Raw genomic sequence first — 19,338 nt, 5'->3', positions numbered from 1 at the left:
CTTGCAGAGCAAGGGGAACAAATACTTCAAGGTCTCAGAGCGAGTGACATTACCGATTGAAACGCTATTAGCACGCATTCCGCTAACTAGCTCGGGAGTTGATAGGCTTGAAGTCATAAACAGCTCAATGTTTGAAGCACAGCGAAGAGCTGCTGGCTAACGCACAAAAGTGCTGTTTGATTTAATGCTTACGAGCCTGTTGCTGCCTACCACCGCTCAGTCAGACTGCTCTATCAAATATCAAATCATATACTTAATTATAACATAACACACAGAAATATGAGCCTTAAGGTCATTAATATGGTCAGATGTGGAAACTATCATTTTGAAAACAAAACGTTTATTCTTTCAGTGAAATACAGAACCGTTACGTATTTTATCTAACGGGTGGCATCCATAAGTCTAAATATTCCTGTTACATTGCACAACCTTCAATGTTATGTCATAATTACGTAAAATTTAGAATGCAATGAGCCAGGCGGCCCAAACTGTTGCATATACCCTGACTCTGTGTGCAATGAACGCAAGAGAAGTGACACAATTTTCCCAGTTTAATATTGCCTGCTAACCTGGATTTCTTTTAACTAAATATGCAGATTTAATAAAATATACTTCTGTGTATTGATTTTAAGAAAGGAATTGATGTTTATGGTTAGGTACATTCGTGCAACAATTGTGCTTTTTTCTCAAATGCGCTTTTGTTAAATCATCCCCCGTTTGGCGAAGTTGGCTGTTTTTGTTAGGAATAAAAAGTCTTCACACAGTTCGCAACGAGCCAGGTGGCCCAAACTGCTGCATATACCTTGACTCTGTTGCACAGAACGCAAGAGAAGTGACACAGAATGCAAGAGAAGTGACACAATTTCCCTAGTTAAAAGAAGTTTGTGTTAGCAGGCAATATTAATTAAATATGCAGGTTTAAAAATATATACTTGTGTATTGATTGTAAGAAAGGCGTTGATGTTTATGGTTAGGTACACATTGGTGCAACGACGGTGCTTTTTTCGCGATTGCGCTTCACTCGTTTGGCAAAGTAGACTGTCAATCAATGATAAATTAACAAGCACCGCATCGATTATATGTAACGCAGGACAAGCTAGATAAACTAGTAATATCATCAACCATGTGTAGTTAACTAGTGATTATGTTAAGATTGATTGTTTTTTTATAAGATAAGTTTAATGCTAGCTAGCGCCTTACCTTGGCTCCTTGCTGCACTCGCATAGCAGGTTGTCAACCTGCCACGCAGTCTCCTCATGGAGTGCAATGTAATCGGCCACAATCGGTGTCCAGAAATGCCGATTACCGATTGTTATGAAAACTTGAAATTGGCCCTAATTAATCGGCCTTTCCGATTAATCGGTCAACTTCTGTACTGTACTGCACCAGACAAGCTAGCAGAGAAGGGAGACAAGCTTCCTAGGAAACTCCAATGCGACAGTAACAGGTAATAGAAATGAATGGCTGTTTGTGCCCTTTCCCCTTCCAAGCATCTCCCTCCGTTATATTCCACTCTGTGTACCAAACATTGAAAATCATTTACAGTAGACATTGTCTTGACAATTGTGTCCCCTATCGTTCACCTAAAACAGGTAAATATCTGGGATATTTAGAGGTTATTTGGCTATAGCTTGGTAACTAATAATTTGTGATGGGGGATAAAATCTATGCAGTTACATATGGGGATATTATTTATATCGTGTGGTATTGTTTGGACAATTTTTTGCGCTAGTTGGCTGTACGGTCCTGCAACAAAAAATATTTCATTCATAGCTTGTTCTCCATCTTCTTTTTAAACAGGAAGACCATTTGTTTCCAGCACTTTTATTTCCATGACAGATCAAAACTTGTTTTCTCATGGCTCTCTCCTGTCCCTCTGCAGCAGACATATGTTTGGAACATCGAATCACAATAAAATTATGGAATTGAATCACAATACATATGGAGTCGCAATACATATCTTGTCAGCACAAAAGTTTCGTTTTAATATTATATTGTGAGGACCCTAGTGATTACCAGCCCTAATAATACTCATATATATTGGTCCTGAATCACACATGTGCAAGTGTGTATTATACATATGTAAAATGGAAATGTGCATATCTCAACTCCCCCTGAAAGTGGGGTCACAGCCAGGGTCAGCCATTATCAACAGAGCCACTGAAGAAATTAGGATTAGGTGCATTGCTCAAGGGCACATCAACAGATTTTTCACCTTGGGCATTCAAAATAGCTACCTTTCAGTTACCAGCCAAACGCTCTAACCGCTAGGCTACCTGCAGCCATTAATGGGGAGGCTGGATTGAGGCTTTTGAGGACTGTGACACCGTTTGCTCTTCACAGCTCTGAGATGGCAGGAGAGAGAGTGAAGAGGAGAAGAGGAATATCATTTGAATGTTAAAATCACCTTTATTAGGAGGTCAAACTCCCTACCGACTGTTCCAATTGATTTATTTTTTACGCGCTAGGATATTTTGTCATACCATGTCCCTGAGAGTATTAAAGGAGACCTGACCAAGGCCCCTTTCACCCTCTCATATAGGAACCCCACTTTTTGTATTTTGTCTGGCAAAATTCAGTCCAGACCAGGGTCATTCTGTGTGAGCAGTTTTATGTCAATAGAGTTTATATCCTGCTCAAGTGCTCTCAGTTCCTGTTTACATACACACGTAAGGGTAAATCAACGAGGGGCTATGCGCTATATGGAAAATAACAACCGACGTGGAAGGTATTTTCCACGATGTGCTAGGGAGTTGCATTATTTTCCAAGGAATGCTAAAAATGTGTTAATTTGCAGGTACAAATGTATTCGACATCCACTGAAATAGCTAGCAAGTTTACCAGATAGCTGCAGTATTTGTTTTGGTAACGAAACAAATAGACTTGCTAGCTTTGCTAACCCAACTACCTTGCTAACATGGAAATCAAATTAAACAATGCCACTTTTGCTTTCAAAAGCAGCGTAAACATAGAACATTTAAAAATGAACTATAGCCATTGAATTCTCCCGTTATAACATACAGTGTGTTACAGGGAAATAATGCACTCTCTAGAATGCTCTTGCCTTCAAGCCAATCAGAAACAAGTATCCAACACTGCCATGGTATAAAGAGATGTATACAGTGCATTCGGAAGTATTCAGACCCCTTGACTCCCCCCCAAAAAAAAAAAAAAAAAAAAAAATTTAAAAAAAATGAATTTCCTCATCAATCTACGCAAAAAAAATATAAAATAATATAATGACAAAGTGAAAACAGCTTTTTAGACATTTTAGCAAATGTATTAGAAACAAACAAGTATTCAGACCCTTTTCTACGAGACTCGAAATTCAGGTGCATCCTGTTTCTATTGATCATCCTTGAGATGTTTCTTTGATTTGAATTGATTGATTAAACATGATTTGGAAAGGCCCACACCTGTCTATAAAAGGTCCCACAGTTGACAGTGCATGTCAGAGCAAAAACCAAGCCAAGAGGTTGAAGGAATTGTCCGTAGAGCATCGAGACAGGATTGTGTCGAGGCACATATCTGGGGAAGGGTACCAAAACATTTCTGCAGCAATGAAGGTACCCAAGAACACAGTGGCCTCCATGATTCTTAAATGGAAGAAGAGCTGGCCACACAGCCAAACTGAGAAATCTGGGGAGAAGGGCCTTGGTCAGGGAGGTGAGCAAGAATCCGATGGTCAGTCTGACAGAGCTCCAGAGTTCCTCTGTGGAGATGGAAGAACCTTCCAGAAGGACAACCATCTCTACAGCACTCCACCAATCAGGCCATTATGGTAGAGTGGCCAGACAGAAGCCACTCCTTAGTAAAAAGGTATGACAGCCCGACTGGGAGACCAGTAAGGATCGAGGGAAAGATGAACTGCGCAAAGTACAGAGAGATCCTTGATGAAAACCTGCACCAGAGAGCTTAGGACATCAGACTGGAGTGAAAGTTCACCTTCCAACAGGACAACAACCATAAGCACGTGCCAAGGCAACACAAGAGTGGCTTCGGTACAAGTCTCTGAATGTCCTTGAATGGCTCAGCCAGAGCCAGGACTTGAACGCAATCGAACATCTCTGGACAGACGTGAAATTAGCTGTGCAGTGACACTCCCCATCCAACCTGACAGAGATTAAGAGGATCTGCAGAGAAGAATGGGAGAACCTCCCCAAATACAGGTGTGCCAAGCTTTTCGCGTCATACTCAAGAAGACTCAAGGCTGTAATCGCTGCCAAACGTGTTTCAGCAAAGTACTAAGTAAAGGATCTGAATACTTATGTAAATGTGATATTTCAGTTTATATTGTTTATACTTTTGCAAAAATGTCTAAAAACTTGTTTTTGCTATGTCATTATGAGAAAATGTGCGTAGATTGAGGAGAACAAATAAACATTTTATCAATTTTAGAATAAGGCTGTGACGTAACAAAATGTGGAAAAAGTCAATGGGTCTGAATACTTTCCGAATGCACTGTACTGTTGTCAAAAGACACATATTTGGGCTTTTCTCCAACCATTGTCTTAAAGGCCCAGAGCAGTCAAAAATAACGATTTTTCTGTTTTATACATATATATACTGTATATATACTGTATGTCCACACTATGAGGTTAGAATAATACTGTGAAATTTTGAAAATGCCCTTTTAGTGTAAGAGTTTCTATCTGACCATTTTAATTTAAACAATCACAGTAAGGTACTTAATTGTTACCCAGAAATGATTTGATATTGAGATTTTAAAAAAGGCTGCATCTGACCTTTAATGTCTCAAAGTGACAAAATGCTGATCTGTAAAACCCATAGGAGTAATGGCACACTGCATAATTCTACCACTGTAGTGGTCAGATACATACAGCATGGCTAACCTTGCTACACTGACCTTACCATCACTGTCCTTAACCCATGTGTACTGCCTAACTTTTGTGTGTTTGACCCTCCACACATCAGACAGCTTAAACTCAGTTATTAGACTAGACAGACAGGTGACTGACTGTAGGTTATGGCTCCTCCTCACCAGTGTGAACAACGGTGAAATCCACAGTACAGTTCCAGTCCCCTCCCAAAAGTATACACCCCTCCTATCCTGGTCACACTGTCGTGAAGTTTCCTTTATTTGATCAAATACAGCAATATGCCCTGTACCAGTAGAACAACGATATTAAGCTTTTTCTGTCTTACTTCTGAAACCAAAGCCCTCTTTTTCCTATGCCCCCCCCCCATTAATTAAGAAGAGGGTGAGAAGAAGAAAAGAAAACAGGAAGGAAGAGATGCAGTAAAGGAGAGAAGAAGAGAGGAGGACAAGATGAGAGCAAGACAAGAGGAGATGCTTCTCTGATGGGAAACAGCCCACTACAGGCAGGTCTCCGGTCTACTACAGTAGAGCACCTCTCACCCCACATTCCTGCTGTATCTTAGAATCCCCCAAACCCTCTGGTTTAAATCATCTCAGCCAGGAAATGAAATGGTGTCTGATGTCACACAGCGAGACGGCAGAGCTAAGCTGCATTCAACAGCCTTTAATAAAGTCATGAGAGTCATGAAAGGTGCAGTTACTATGTTATTGTGATCATTTCTTTTTTCACCCGTCACAGGTTTAACAACATAGATTCTGGATCGCTTTGAAATCATGGGGTGCAAGATATTTCCTTTAATGAATCATAACTGTGCTTGGGAAGGACCGGCCTATGACAGAGTCTGATACATTCATTCGAGTCAAAGGCCCACAATGTTGAGTGACAACAGTAAAGGGTAGGCGTGAGGGGCATGTCAAATGTGAGTGAGAGCTGCATGTTCTCCAACACGTCCTGAGCCTTTGGTTTGTGTCCCAAACGACACCCTATTCCCTATAAAGTGCACAGTCAAAAGTAGTGCACTGTATAGGGGATAGGGTGCTATTTGGGATGCACCCTGGTGGATAAGGTCATTTGATAAGCCTAAAATCCCCTCACTACCCAGGCAGGCAGCTACCCACGCCCCCGTCTCAGTCCCAAGCCCTGATCCACTTCTAATGCAGTCTGAGAGAAAGGCAATAAGGGCCTCCCAATACCAACAACAATGCTGTTCTGCTGCCACACACACAACACACACACACACACACACAAACACACACACACAATAACATACAATAACACACACACACACACACACACTATGAATATGTAATTACCAAAATAATACTGAGGATAAATGGTCTGGCTTCAAAATCATTTTGGAAAAAAAATTCTATCAAATTTGAAAGACTCCAATAGCGTAACCCTTTTCCTCAGTCAAATGACTAGTGTTACTCATATTTTTCAGAATTCCATAATTAATAAACAGACTTTTTTTAAACACCCGGAAATCTGTCAAACCGTTTTGTTATATTTCCGTCTTCTGTGATGTATATAAAGTGTAATATTGGGATGCAAACAAAAACCATGTGTGTGAGGTGTATACTTTTGTTTCAAAGTAGATTTGTTTAAGACTACCAAGAATTACTCTTTGTGACCCTGATTTAGCCCACTGCAGTAAAAGGTTAATGAATGTTACAACATGGAAAATCGCATCGTTCATTACTTTCTATTTCTCCTTGAATTGAATGTGTGATATTTAGGAGCATATCCCTTCATTATGACAACAGACATGATATATGATTTGCTAATAAAGAATGGAGGAAGAGGAGAATAGGTAACAAGAGAAAGAAGACTATGATGATGATGGTTTCTATAGTTCTATATTTTTATACTATGTGATGTTGATTTTCTTATTTCATTTATTTAACTAGGCAAGTCAGTTAATAACAAATTCTTATTTACAGTGACGGCCTACCCGGGCCAAACCTTAACCTGGAGGACGCTGAGCCAATTGTGCAACTACCCTATGGGAGTTAGCCAGTTGCGATACAGCCTGGAATCGAACCAGGGTCTGTAGCGACGCCTCTAGCACTGAGATGCAGTTCCTTAGACCGCTGCGCCACTCGGCATGATGCTGCTGGTGAAAATGTATTATTTGGCAACACTCCAAACATTACAGGGAACCCCATATTGTTTCATAGCAACAGCTCTTGTGGTAGTAGGCTACACATGGTCAACGGTGTGGTATGAAGTGTCAGTTACCGCTATTTGCCACATTCAACAAAGAGAGTTTCATAAAAGACTATTCAGGGGAATGGTGAAGACTTTTAAATTCATTGCTCATTAATACAACCATTTATACATTATGTAACGGATACGACAAGTAAAGGCTTGTATGACTTCAGAAAGTATTGGAAACGCAATACGATGACTTGGGTGCTTCATCATTGAATCGGTTGGTTATCATAAATAGGCCTAATGTATCTTGACATCTCTCTCGTTTAACGAAATGTAAAATAGTTTAGAAGCTTGACATACCTTACCAGGGTTTGTAAACACTAAATCAAAATGTTGAACACCTAATCAAAATGTTGACCGGGTTCCAAAACGTATCGGAAACTTCGGGAAAGGGCTTCGGACGTTGCTCTTTTACAGCTCCCTTAGATGAGTGCTCGTTCTGTAAAAAGCGCTCTGCTCTAAGAGATTGGTGACGTCATCAAGGAGGGGAGGAGACTGGAAACGGAGGCTAAACGAATGAATCAACATTTAATTGTACAGCCTCAGTCTGTAATGACGATGATTAGAGCTATAAATACGTTACAATGTTATGTTCAATGTCATCATTGATCCTAATATCGTTAATGCTGTGTAATTGTTTTTGTGTATCAACTTTATAAAAACTCATTGTTCCTATGAGGCTACAAGAGAGAAGAGAGAGATAGAGGCTAATATAATTTTCTCTTTGGAATCTTGTGTGGTTTTGGTGGTTGATAATCCCTATTAATTTCAATTAATTTATAGGGATTCGGCGGTAGATTTGTGTACCTTTTAGTGTAAGTAGTGAAAGTAGCGCTCACAAGCAAAAAGCTGTCCCCTTTAAATTGCCTGCTACATCACATACAGTGCCTTCAGAAAGTACTCACATCCCTTGGCTTATTCAACATGTTGTTGTGTTGCAGCCTGAATTTAAAATGGATTAAGTCACAATACCAAATAATGTCAAAAAGAAAACTTGTTTTTATTTACATAAGTACTCACACCCATGATTCAGATACATGTAAGAAGCACCTTTTGCAGCGATTACAGCTGTGAGTCTTTCTGGGTGAGTCTATAAGAGCTTTGCACACCTGGATTATACAATTTTTCCCATTATTATTTCAGAAATTCTTCTAGCTCTGTCAAGTTGATTGTTGATCACTGCTAGACAGCCATTTTCAAATCTTGGCATAGATTTTCAAGCCAATTTAAGTCAAAACTGTAACTAGGCCACTCAGGAACATTCAATGCCGTCTTGGTAAGCAATTCCAGTGTATATTGGGCCTTGTGTTTTAGGTTATTGTCCTGCTGAAAGGAACATTTGTCTCTCAGTGACTGTTGGAAAGCAGACTAAATAAGGTTTTCCTCTAGTATTTTGCCTGTGCTTAGCTCTATTCCATTTATTTTTATTCCATTCCATTTATCCCTAGTCCTTGCCGATGACAAGCATAAACATAACATGATGCAGCCACCACCACGCTTGAAAATATAAAGAGTGGTACTCAGTGATCTGTTGTATCTGCCACAAACGTAACGCTTTGTATTCAGGACAAAAAGTGCATTTCTTTGACACATATTTTGCAGTATTACTTCTGTCCCTTGTTGAAAACAGGATGCACGTTTTGGAATAATTTCTATTCTGTACAAGCTTCCTTCCTTTCACTCTGTAATTCTGATTAGTATTGTGGAGTAACTACAATGTTGTTGATCCATCCTCAGTTTTCTCCTATCACAGCCATTAAACTGTGTAACAGTTTTAAAGTCACCATTGGCCTCATGTTGAAATCCCTGAGTAGTTTCCTTCCACTCCGGTAACTGAGTTACTACTATCTTTGAGGTGACCGGGTATATTTATACACCATCCAATGTGTAATTAATAACTTCAGCTTGCTCAAAGGGATATTCAATGTATTTTTTCTTATTTTTTTTCACCCATCTACCAATAGGTGCCCTTCTTTTTGAGGCATTGGAAAAACCTTTCTGGTGTTTGTGGTTGAATCTGCGTTTGAAATTCACTGCTCGACTGAGGGACCTTACATATAATTTTATGAGTGGGGTACAGAGATGAGGTAGTGATTCAAAAATCATATTAAGCACTATTATTATTGCACACAGTGAGTCTAATCAACTTATTATGCGACTTGTGAAGCACATTTTTTACTCCTGAACTTATTTAGGCTTGCCATAACAAAGTGGTTGAATACTTATTGACTCAAGACATTTCAGCTTTTCATTTTCAATACATTCTTTTTTTTAAAACTTTGACATTAGGGAGTATTTTGTGTAGGCCAGTGACACAACATCTCAGTTTAATCCATTTTACATCCAGGCTGTAACACAACAAAAATGTAGAAAAAGTCAAGGGGTGTGAAAACTTTCTGAAGGCGCTGTATGTGCAGATATGTCCACCATGTTATTGCTTCCTCTCTCCCTCTGCTGTGGGTGCATCATGTGCATCTTGCTAACTGTCATTCATATGGCGAGGGGCTGAAGCTCATTGGTTCATCTCGAATTGCTACGGGCTGGCCCACTTGGGGTTAAAATGTACTGAAAATGGCGCGGCACAGCTTCCAGAAAATCATTGCTTTCAAACTAGGGATTTTGTAGCTAATTGAGGAAAAACAGTACTTTTGTTCATAGATTAGGGATGTATGAACCACACATTAAAACATCCAGCCCAAAGCGGGAGGTTTAAAAAATACTTACTGTACTACTCACCAAAGTCGTAGAGCATGTCTTTTAGTACAGCCTACCGTAACTGTCTGAGGTTTAGGCCTTCCTCCAGCTAACAGAAGTTATGCCCAAGTCACCTAACTTCAGCTCCCTGGAATGTGGAATGTGAGCAGCACTGACTCAGACTCTACTTGGTTGTACATTCACTACCATATCTGGCACTTTGTTAGAGGGTGTCAAGTTTTTGGTTGTTGTCTTCTGGAAAGAGTTGTAGACAGCGTTGGGTAGGTTACTCACTGGGAAACAAATACACAATAGCAGACAACAGAACTTAGATATCAGGATAAATTAAGCCAAACAACTTTATAAAAAGCAGAGGAGAGCAAGACCATGTATTTGTTATTTGGATCCCCTTAGCTGTTACAGTCGCAGCAGCTACAAACGATGGCTTTCCTTCCTCGCAGGCTGGAGTTGAAAAATTGCTGATCAAGAAAGAAAGCATCTGTCAAGTCAGTTGGCTGTGGGGAGCATAACTTAGATATGGAAGGTACAAGTAACGTGTACTTTTCTCAGAGCCAGAGGATCAAAAAAATAAAATCTAAAATTCATCGTAACTGCTCTCTCCTACCGTTTCATCTCCCTGTCAGAAGGCCATCTACTGTATGATGGATCTCCATGCAGAACTCCATAGCAACGGTAGACTCCAAACCGTATTGTCTCCAGCTGATAGAGCCAATGTTACACTCCGATATTGAGGCTGTACTTTGCTTTTTGCTGTCACCTTGACTCTGAGAGCCAAGCACTATGACATATGACCACTGGTTAAACGGTCTAAAGCTTTGATAAGAGCAAGGGACTGTGTTTCATTTGAAAACAGCGTAACATTTTTGTAAAAGCAGAATATTTCAGTCATCCCATTGGAAGAGATGTCTGTTCTGGAGAGTGCCAAGAACTTGAGAGGAACCAACATCTTCCTCAACAAGGACTTCTCTGAAGCTGTGTGCCGTCGGCAGAAATAACAGCTATGAAAGATGCCAAAGAACACAGCGACATTGCTTACATCTGCTATGACAAGCTCATTGTCCACCCTCTCTCCCAAAAGCCTGGGATGAGTGAGAGAGCCAAGCCTCCAGGTCAGTATCTTCAACCCAACATCACACACACACCAACTGACAAGTATTTGATTGACTAACTCTATTAGCCAAACAATGTCTTTATTTTAATTTTATTGATTTGTTGTCCAATAATCTACCCAGGAAAGGGCTAAGAATAACCCATATTAATATATGTAGCCTTAGTAATAAAGTTCATGAAATCAATAACTTGCTGACATGAGATATGGGGGAGGTGTTGCTGTATATATGTTCAGAGCCATATTCCTGTAAAGCTTAGAGAGGATATCATGTTTTTGAAGGGTTGTGGTTTCATGTTCACCTGCCTCATCTAAAGCCTATTTTTGGGGTGCTGGTATAGGCCAAGTGCTAACAGTCAGTATTTGGATAATACTGTATATGTGCAATGCTTGATAATGTGTGATGATGTTAACAGGGAGATCTATTTTCTTGGTGACCTAAACATTGACTGGTTAGCAACAGCTGTCCTCTCAAGAGAAAGCTTCTAACTGTGACTAATGACTGTAATATGACCCAGGTTATCCCTCAACCAACTAGAGTGCATACCTATAGTGTATTTATCATGCCTTCACTAATGCTGAAGAGCTTTACTCCAAAGCAATATCAGGTCCCACTGGCTGTAGTGACCATAACATTGTGGCAATAACGAGGAAAGTCAGAGTGTCAAGGTTGGGCATAAAGTAATTTTTGTTTGGGATAGGGGGCAGTATTTTAACGTCCGGATGAAAAGCGTGCCCAAAGTAAACTGCCTGTTACTCAGGGCCAGAAGCTAGGATATGCATGTAATTGGTAGATTTGGATAGGATACACTGTAACGTTTCTAAAACTGTTAAAATCATGTCTGTGAGTATAACAGAACTGATATGGCAGGCGAAACCCAGAGGACAAATCATCCCCCCCAAAAAAGAAATTCAGCTTACCACTATTTTCAATGGCTATCACTTTTATTATAAGGTGAAGTCCTCCCAGATTGCAATTCCTAGGGCTTCCACTAGATGTCAACTGTCAACTTCAGCAAGAGTTTCAGGCTGGTTTTTGGAAAAATGACCCAGAAATTGTAGTTTGTCAAGGTGGCTCCCATTTTGGCTGTAGTGTTTCCAAGCGCGTGGAAGAGAATGCGTTCTTTGGTATTTTTCTCCGGTAAAGACGATAACGATTCTCCCTCTTAAATTTGATCATTTATTTACATATTAGGGTACCTAAGGTTTGATTATAAACGTTGTTTGACTTGTTTGGAAAAGTTTATTCGTAACATCTGGGATTCATTTTGTATGCATTTTGATGGAGGGAAACTGGGTGGATTATTGACTGAAGCTCGCCAGCTAAACTGAGTTTTTATGGATATAAAGAAGGACATTATCGAACAAAAGGACCATTTGTGATGTAACTGGGACCTTTTGGAGTGCCAACAGAAGAAGATCATCAAAGGTAAGGCTTTTATTATATCTCTATTTCTGACTTTCGTGTTGCACCTGCCTGGTTGAAATATGTTTTCAATGGTTTTGTATGCGGGGCGCTGTCCTCAGATAATCGCATGGTTTGATTTCGCCGTAAAGCCTTTTTGAAATCTGACATTGGATTAAAAAGAAGGCTTTATTTTGATGTATTACACTTGTGATTTTATGAAAGTTAAATATTTATAATACTGTAGTTTGAATTTCGCGCTCTGCAATTTCACCAGATGTTGTCGACTTGTCCCGCTAGCGGCACGCCTTTCCCAAAGTTAACACCCAGAGGTGTCTGTATTGCAGAACTGCCGGTCATTATGTGTCTACCTGTTCTTTAAATAGACCAGGCTCATCAGTAGGTACGACTACTCTGGTGGGCCATATGGAGAGTTAGAGCACTGGATGGGCTCTCTATAGGCAGGGTTACCCACAATACAACTCCTATCCACCTGCATGTGTCCGGTAACCACAGTGAGTCTATACAGTTTATGCTCATCAAGTCTCCTCAGGTTCCCGTGGTATTGGGGTTTTCTTGGCTCCAGCGCCACAATCCCCTTATCAACTGCACTGCTGGTACTATTGTGGGCTGGAGCCTGTTCTGCCAGGCCCATTGCCTGAAGTCGGCACAGCCTGCCCCGGGATGTCTTCCTGTGGGCTCGGAAGAAGCCTCGGACCTCTCCACTGCCCGCTCCCAGGTCCTGGAATGGGTTCATTCCTCCAGGCTTGCCTGCCACCCTGGCTCCCGTCGGACCCTGGCCTTTATGCGACAAAGCTTTTGGTTGCCCACCATGGTTCCCGAACGTCTCAGCGTTCGTCGCAGCCTGCATTGTCTGTGCTCAGAACAAGACTCTTTGGCAAGCTCTGGCTGGCCTCCTTCAACCTCTTCCTGTCCCTCACCATCCCTGATCACATATATCTCTGGACTTCGTCACTGGTCTCCCTCCGTCTGATGGCAACACCACTATCCTCATGGTGGTGGACAGGTTTCCCAAAGCCACCCATCCCCAAGCTACCTTCAGCCAAGGAGATGGCCCAGCTCATGGTGTAGCACGTCTTCTTCCGGGTCCATGGACATGGTTTCCGACTGTGGCCCTCAGTCCCGGTTCTGGAAGGCGTTCTGCACACTCATTGGGTCGTTCGGCCAGCTTATCCTCCGGGTTTCATCCCCAATCCAACTGCCAGTCGGAGTGTGCCAATCAGGACCTGGAGACGACTCTTTGGTGCCTCGTTTCAGGCCAACCCCACCACCTGAAGCCAGCAACTCGCGTGGGTGGAGTACTCACGGGAACACTCTTCCCTGCTCGGCCACTGGGCTCTCGCCCTTCAAGTGTTGCATTGGTTATCAGCCCCCACTCTTCCCGGAGCAAGAGAAAGAGGTCAACATACCCTCTGCCCAGATGTTAGTCCGCCGCTGTCGGCATACCTGGAAGAGAGCCACTGGACCCTGGCTCCCCACTATCATCTTGGGCAGAGGGTATGGCTGTCTACTCGGGACCTGCCCCTCCAGGTATAGTCCCGCAAACTCTCCCCCGTTTTATCAGCCCTTTCCCCATTTCCAAGATCCTTAGCCCCTCTGCTGTTCGTTTTCATCTGCCCCGTACCCACACATCCCACATTTCATGTATCAAGGATTAATAAACCTCTGTTTCACATCCCTCTGTCTCCTCTTTCCAAGCCAAGGTAAATTACATGAAACACAATAGAAAAATACTTTAGCGTGCCATAAATTATATCATGGGAAAAAAAAACAATCCATCTCCATCGTTCATTGTGTCATTTATAACAAAACCGATTTTGCCAATAATTTCAATGACTATTTCATTTGGAAAGGGGAATAACTCAGAAGTGAAATGACAACATTGAATAGTGAACCATCCTATTTTTGTATAAAATATCTAATAATGAAAGAGAAGGATTGCTGTTTTGATTTTGGTCAAGTTGGTGTGGGAGACACCCATTGCTGGCTAACAGCCTCCCAATCAGTTTGCTGCTTGTTCTTAATAAGCTGATGATGAGAATGGTGTTTGACCAAATACAATGCTTTTTTTCAGAAAACAAGATAAATACTGACTCTCAGCATACATATTTTTAAGGGGCACTCAACTTGTATTGCACTGAATCAGATGATGATTTGTTATTCAATCAATAAAATGTATTTATAAAGCCCTTATTTTTTATTATTATTTTAATTTTATTTTACCTTTATTTATACAGGTTTTTTTCTCATTGCGATCACATCTCTTTTCCAAGAGAGACCGGGTCCAATAGCAGCAGAGAGAACAACGTTTCAGACAAAACAACTTACATACACTAACACAACATTAAACAAACCTAGAAACACACATACAGTACAACAAAAACATTTTACACTAAAAACACAAACGTCTTGACTAAAAACAGCTGGCCTAAAAACAATTACACTCTTCTATGATAAAAACATCAACCAAGTGTTTAAACTCCACCAACGAAACTACTTCTTACATCAGCTGATGTCACAAAGTGCTGTACAGAAACCCAGCCAAAAACCCCAAACAGTAAGCAGTGCAGGTGTAGAAGTACGGTGGCTAGGAAAAACTCCCTAGAAAGGCTGGAACCTAAGAAGAAACCTAGAGAGGAACCAGGCAATGAGTGGTGGCCAGTCCTCTTCTGGCTGTGCCATGTGGAGATTATAACGGAACATGGCCAAGATGTTCAAATGTTCATAGCTGACCAGCAGGGTCAGATAATAATAATCACAGTGGTTGTAGAGGGTGCAACAGGTCAACACCTCAGGAGTAAATGTCAGTTGGCATTTCATAGCCAATCATTCAGAGTATCTCTATCTCTATCTATCACATGCTGTCTCTAGAGAGTTGAAAACAGCAGGTCTGAGACAAGGTAGCACGTCCAGTGAACAGGTCAGGGTTCCATAGCTGCAGGCAGAAGAGTTGAAACTGGAGCAGCAGCACGACCAGGTGGACTGGGGACAGCAAGGAGTCATCAGGCCAGGTAGTCCTGAGGGCTCCTAGAGCTCTGAGAGAAAGAAAGAGAGAGAGAGGGGGAGAGAGAGAAAGAGAGAGAAAAAGAGAGAGAGAATTAGAGAGAGCATACTTAAATTCACACAGGACACCGGATAAGACTGGAGAAAGGGTCGGGAGACACTGTGGCCCCGTCCGACGAAAACCCAAGGACAGGGCCAAACATGCAGGATATAACCCCACCCACTTTGCCAAAGCACAGCCCCCACACCACTAGAGGGATATCTAAATAAATTGATAATAAGTGTCACGCCTGCTCCCGCTCTCCCGCCCTGGTGCGCAAAGGCGCCAGGCTCCCCAGCATTGTGCACTCCTTCCACCATCAGTACGCACACCTGCCTTTCCCCGTCACGCGCATCAGCGTTTTATTGGACTCACCTGGACTCAATCACCTGTTTATTACCTCCCCATCTCTGTTCCCCACTGCTGCATGATTTGACATTTGTCCTTGTATACCCGTGTGCTGACGCTGCTCCTGTCCTGTTCTCAGTCTGTTCCTAATTAAATGTCAACTCCCCGTACCTGCTTCTCGACTCCGGCGTTGGTTCTTACAGGATGCAGCAGCCATCGTATGAAACATCGGGGAGGGCTGGCGTTCCGTTTGGTGGTGACGTCAGGTTCCGGGGCCGACATCGATGGAACCAGGGGTAGCCAAGCCAGCTCGTCCCCTTATGCCGTAGTTTGTACATCTCATTTGTCAGTAGAAACCACATTTGTTTAAACAAGATAGTCGTATCATCTATGTTTTTTCACAAGGCAGTAAATGGGGCTGAATGAACTGTTTCGCTGCCAGACAAGGCTCCGCTGAAAGCCAGGTGAAGCAGTGGTAAGGTGTTGGGACTGCTGTTGGGGTCTTAACAGTTTGTGGACACAGTATAGTGCAATTAATGTATTGTTTAGTGTTTTGTTGAGTAGTGGCTTTGCTGGCATGCATACCACATGTATTTCTTTACCCCCAGCAAGATAGCTAGTCATCTTTTGATGGTCATATCCACATGCTGTGGGTTTGAAAGCAAAACAGCAATAGCACTTGTACTATTTAATATAAATGCCTGCTCATAGGATTCTACTGTTACTGGACGAGATGAACACCAATCTGTCATATGTGTCTACTGTAACACACACTGAGTGGGATGGCAAATCTCTGGGCTGGCTGTCACGCCCTGACCTTAGAGAGCCGTTCTATTTCTCTATTTGGTTAGGTCAGGGTGTGATGTGGGGTGGGCATTCTATTTTTTGATTTCTATGTTTCTTTATTTCTATGTTTTGGCCGGGTAAGGTTCTCAATCAGGGACAGCTGTCTATCGTTGTCTCTGATTGGGAATCATACTTAGGTAGCCCCTTTTCCCTCATTTCAGTGTGGGTAGTTAACTCTGTTTGTGGCACTTAGCCCTGTACGCTTCATGGTTGTTTCTTTCGTTTGTTGTTTTGCTGGCGACATTTTAAAATAAAATAAAATGTACGCTCACCACGCTGCACTTTGGTCCACTTCTTCTGATGGCCGTGACAGAACTACCCACCACCAAGGGTCCAAGCAGTGTGGCCAGGAGGAGCAGGGATCCTGGGCCCGGGAGAGGGGAGAATGGAGGACATCTTGGACATGGGAGGAGGTTATGGCAGGGGACAAGACCCTGCCATGGAAACAGGCTGAAGTAGCGAGGGAGGAACGACTTCGCTACCAGGAGTCACGGCAACAGAGCAGGCACGAGAGGCAGGAGGAGGCACACGTGGAGATTGGCGGAGTCTGAGTTTAGACCTGAGCCAATTCCCTGTGCTTACCGTGGGGAGCTTGTGACTGGTCAGGCACCATGTTATGGAGTCATGCGCACGTTGTCTCGAGTGAGCATTCACAGGCCTGTGTGCTCTGTGCCAGCGTCTCGCATTTTCCGGGTGGAAGTGGGCATCCAGCTCTGCGCTCGAGACCTCCAGTGCGCCTTCACGGCCTAGTGTATCCGATGCCTGCCCCACGCATCAGGCCTCCTGTGTGTCTCTCCAGCCCGGTGAGTCCTGTGCCTGCTTCAACGACCAGGCCTCCTGTGCGTCTCCCCAGCCTGGTGATTCCTGTGCTTGCTGCACGAACGAGGCCTCCAGTGAGGATCCATGGAAAGAAGCCTCCAGTGATGATCGATGGCACAAAGCCTCCAATGATGATCCATGGCAAGAAGCCTCCAGTGATGATCCATGGCACGAAGTCTCCAGTGATGATCCATGGCAAAAAGCCTCCAGTGATGATCCATGGCAAGAAGCCTCCAGTGATGATCCATGGCAAGAAGCCTCCAGTGATGATCCATGGCACGAAGCCTCCAGTGATGATCCATGGCACGAAGCCTCCAATGATGATCCATGGCACGAAGCCTCCAGTGATGATCCATGGCACGAAGCCTCCAGTGATGATCCATGGCATGGAGCCTCCAGTGATGATCCATGGCACGAAGCCTCCAGTGAGGATCCATGGCACGAAGCCGCCAACGACTGCCTCCAGTCCGGAGCCTCCAGCGACGTTCTCCATTCCGGAGCCTCCAGCGACGGCCTCCAGTCCAGAGCCTCCAGCGACGTCCTCCAGTCCGGAGCCTCCAGCGACGGTCTCCAGTCCAGGGCCCGCCACGAGGGTGCCCAGTCCGGGGCCCGCTACGAGGGTGCCCAGTCCGGGCCCCGCAACGAGGGTGCCCAGTCCGGGGCCCGCAACGAGGGTGCCCAGTCCGAAGCCCGCAGCGAGGGTGCCCAGTCCGGGGCCGGCAACGAGGGTTCCCAGTCCGGGGTCCGCAATGGGGGTCCCCAGTCCAGGGCCCGCAGAGAGGGTCCCCAGTCCAGGGTCGGCGGCGAGGGTCCCCACACCAGAGGCGCCACCAAAGCGGGGTGAGACAGAGGTGGAGCGGGGTCTACGTCCCACACCAGAGCCGCCACCGTGGATAGATGCCCACCCGGACCCTCCCCTATAGGTTCAGGTTTTGCAGCCGGAGTCCGCACCTTTTGGGGGGGTAATGTCACGCTCTGACCTTAGAGAGACGTTTTATTACTCTATTTGGTTAGGTCAGGGTGTGATGTGGGGTGGGCATTCTATTTTTTGTTTTCTATATTTCTTTATTTCTATGTTTTGGCCGGGTATGGTTCTCAATCAGGGACAGCTGTCTATTGTTGTCTCTGATTGGGAGTCATACTTAGGTAGCCCTTTTTCCCTCCTTTCAATGTGGGTAGTTAACTTTGTTTGTGGCACTTAGCCCTGTAAGCTTCACGGTTGTTTCTTTTGTTTCTTGTTTTGCTGGCGACATTTTAAAATAAAATAAAATGTATGCTCACCATGCTGCACTTTGGTCCACTTATTTTGGCGGCCGTGACACTGGCTGTGGAGTGAGCCTAGAGAAAAGCTCCTTTGAAGTCCAATCCATGCTCTTCTGGTTCCCATGGTACTAGATAGAACAAATGGTTCACAAAATAGATACCCAAGCACTAATTGACCAACACCATGGAAGTATTGGTCTGCTCAACCAATCTACCCTTTTTGTACAAGTGCTATTGCTGTTATGCTATCAAACATACAGCATGTGGATATGATAACCAACAGAGGACTAGCATCATGAGAACATTTGATATAACAACTGCCATGAGTTGAGTACATGTATTTACAGTGTATACTGCCCAGATAGACTACACTGCTTCCCTCATCTGTCTCCTACATTTTCAAGGGAACATGTCGTTGAGGGGGAATCATAAATGCATAATAAAAAAATGCTCATCAAAATCCTTCAGTTTAAGCTGGCGATATCTGGTGTTTTGCATATCAATACACGTGAGGCCGGTTAAAAGTACTGCAGAATTCTCTAAAAGAACTTTAGAGGCGACTTATGGTAGAGAAATGAACATTCAATTCAGCAGACATCTGTGCCATTGTGTTGTGTGAAAAAAATGGCACATTTTAGAGTGGCCTTTTATTGTCCCCTGGACAATCCCTAGCACAAGGTGCACCTGTGTAATGATCATGTTCTTTAATCAG

General features: G+C 43.2%; 1 protein-coding gene across 2 annotated transcripts in view; it reads right to left on the bottom strand.

Moving 5' to 3' along the window:
- LOC112253971 (SH3 domain-binding protein 4-A) overlaps positions 1–7,484 on the bottom strand; it is a 30,548-nt gene extending 23,064 nt beyond the window's left edge. The window contains exon 1 of one of the 2 annotated variants that reach the window (XM_024426137.1): positions 7,359–7,484. The gene's annotated coding sequence lies outside the window, so the exon portion shown is untranslated. The remainder of the gene's footprint in view (positions 1–7,358) is intronic. The other variant, XM_024426138.1, reaches the window with a different exon arrangement.
- Between the last annotated feature and the right edge of the window lie 11,854 nt (positions 7,485–19,338).

The sequence above is a fragment of the Oncorhynchus tshawytscha genome, linkage group LG07 (assembly GCF_018296145.1).
Source record: "Oncorhynchus tshawytscha isolate Ot180627B linkage group LG07, Otsh_v2.0, whole genome shotgun sequence".
Classification (NCBI taxonomy): domain Eukaryota; kingdom Metazoa; phylum Chordata; class Actinopteri; order Salmoniformes; family Salmonidae; genus Oncorhynchus; species Oncorhynchus tshawytscha.
This window is presented reverse-complemented; position numbering and strand designations above follow the sequence as displayed.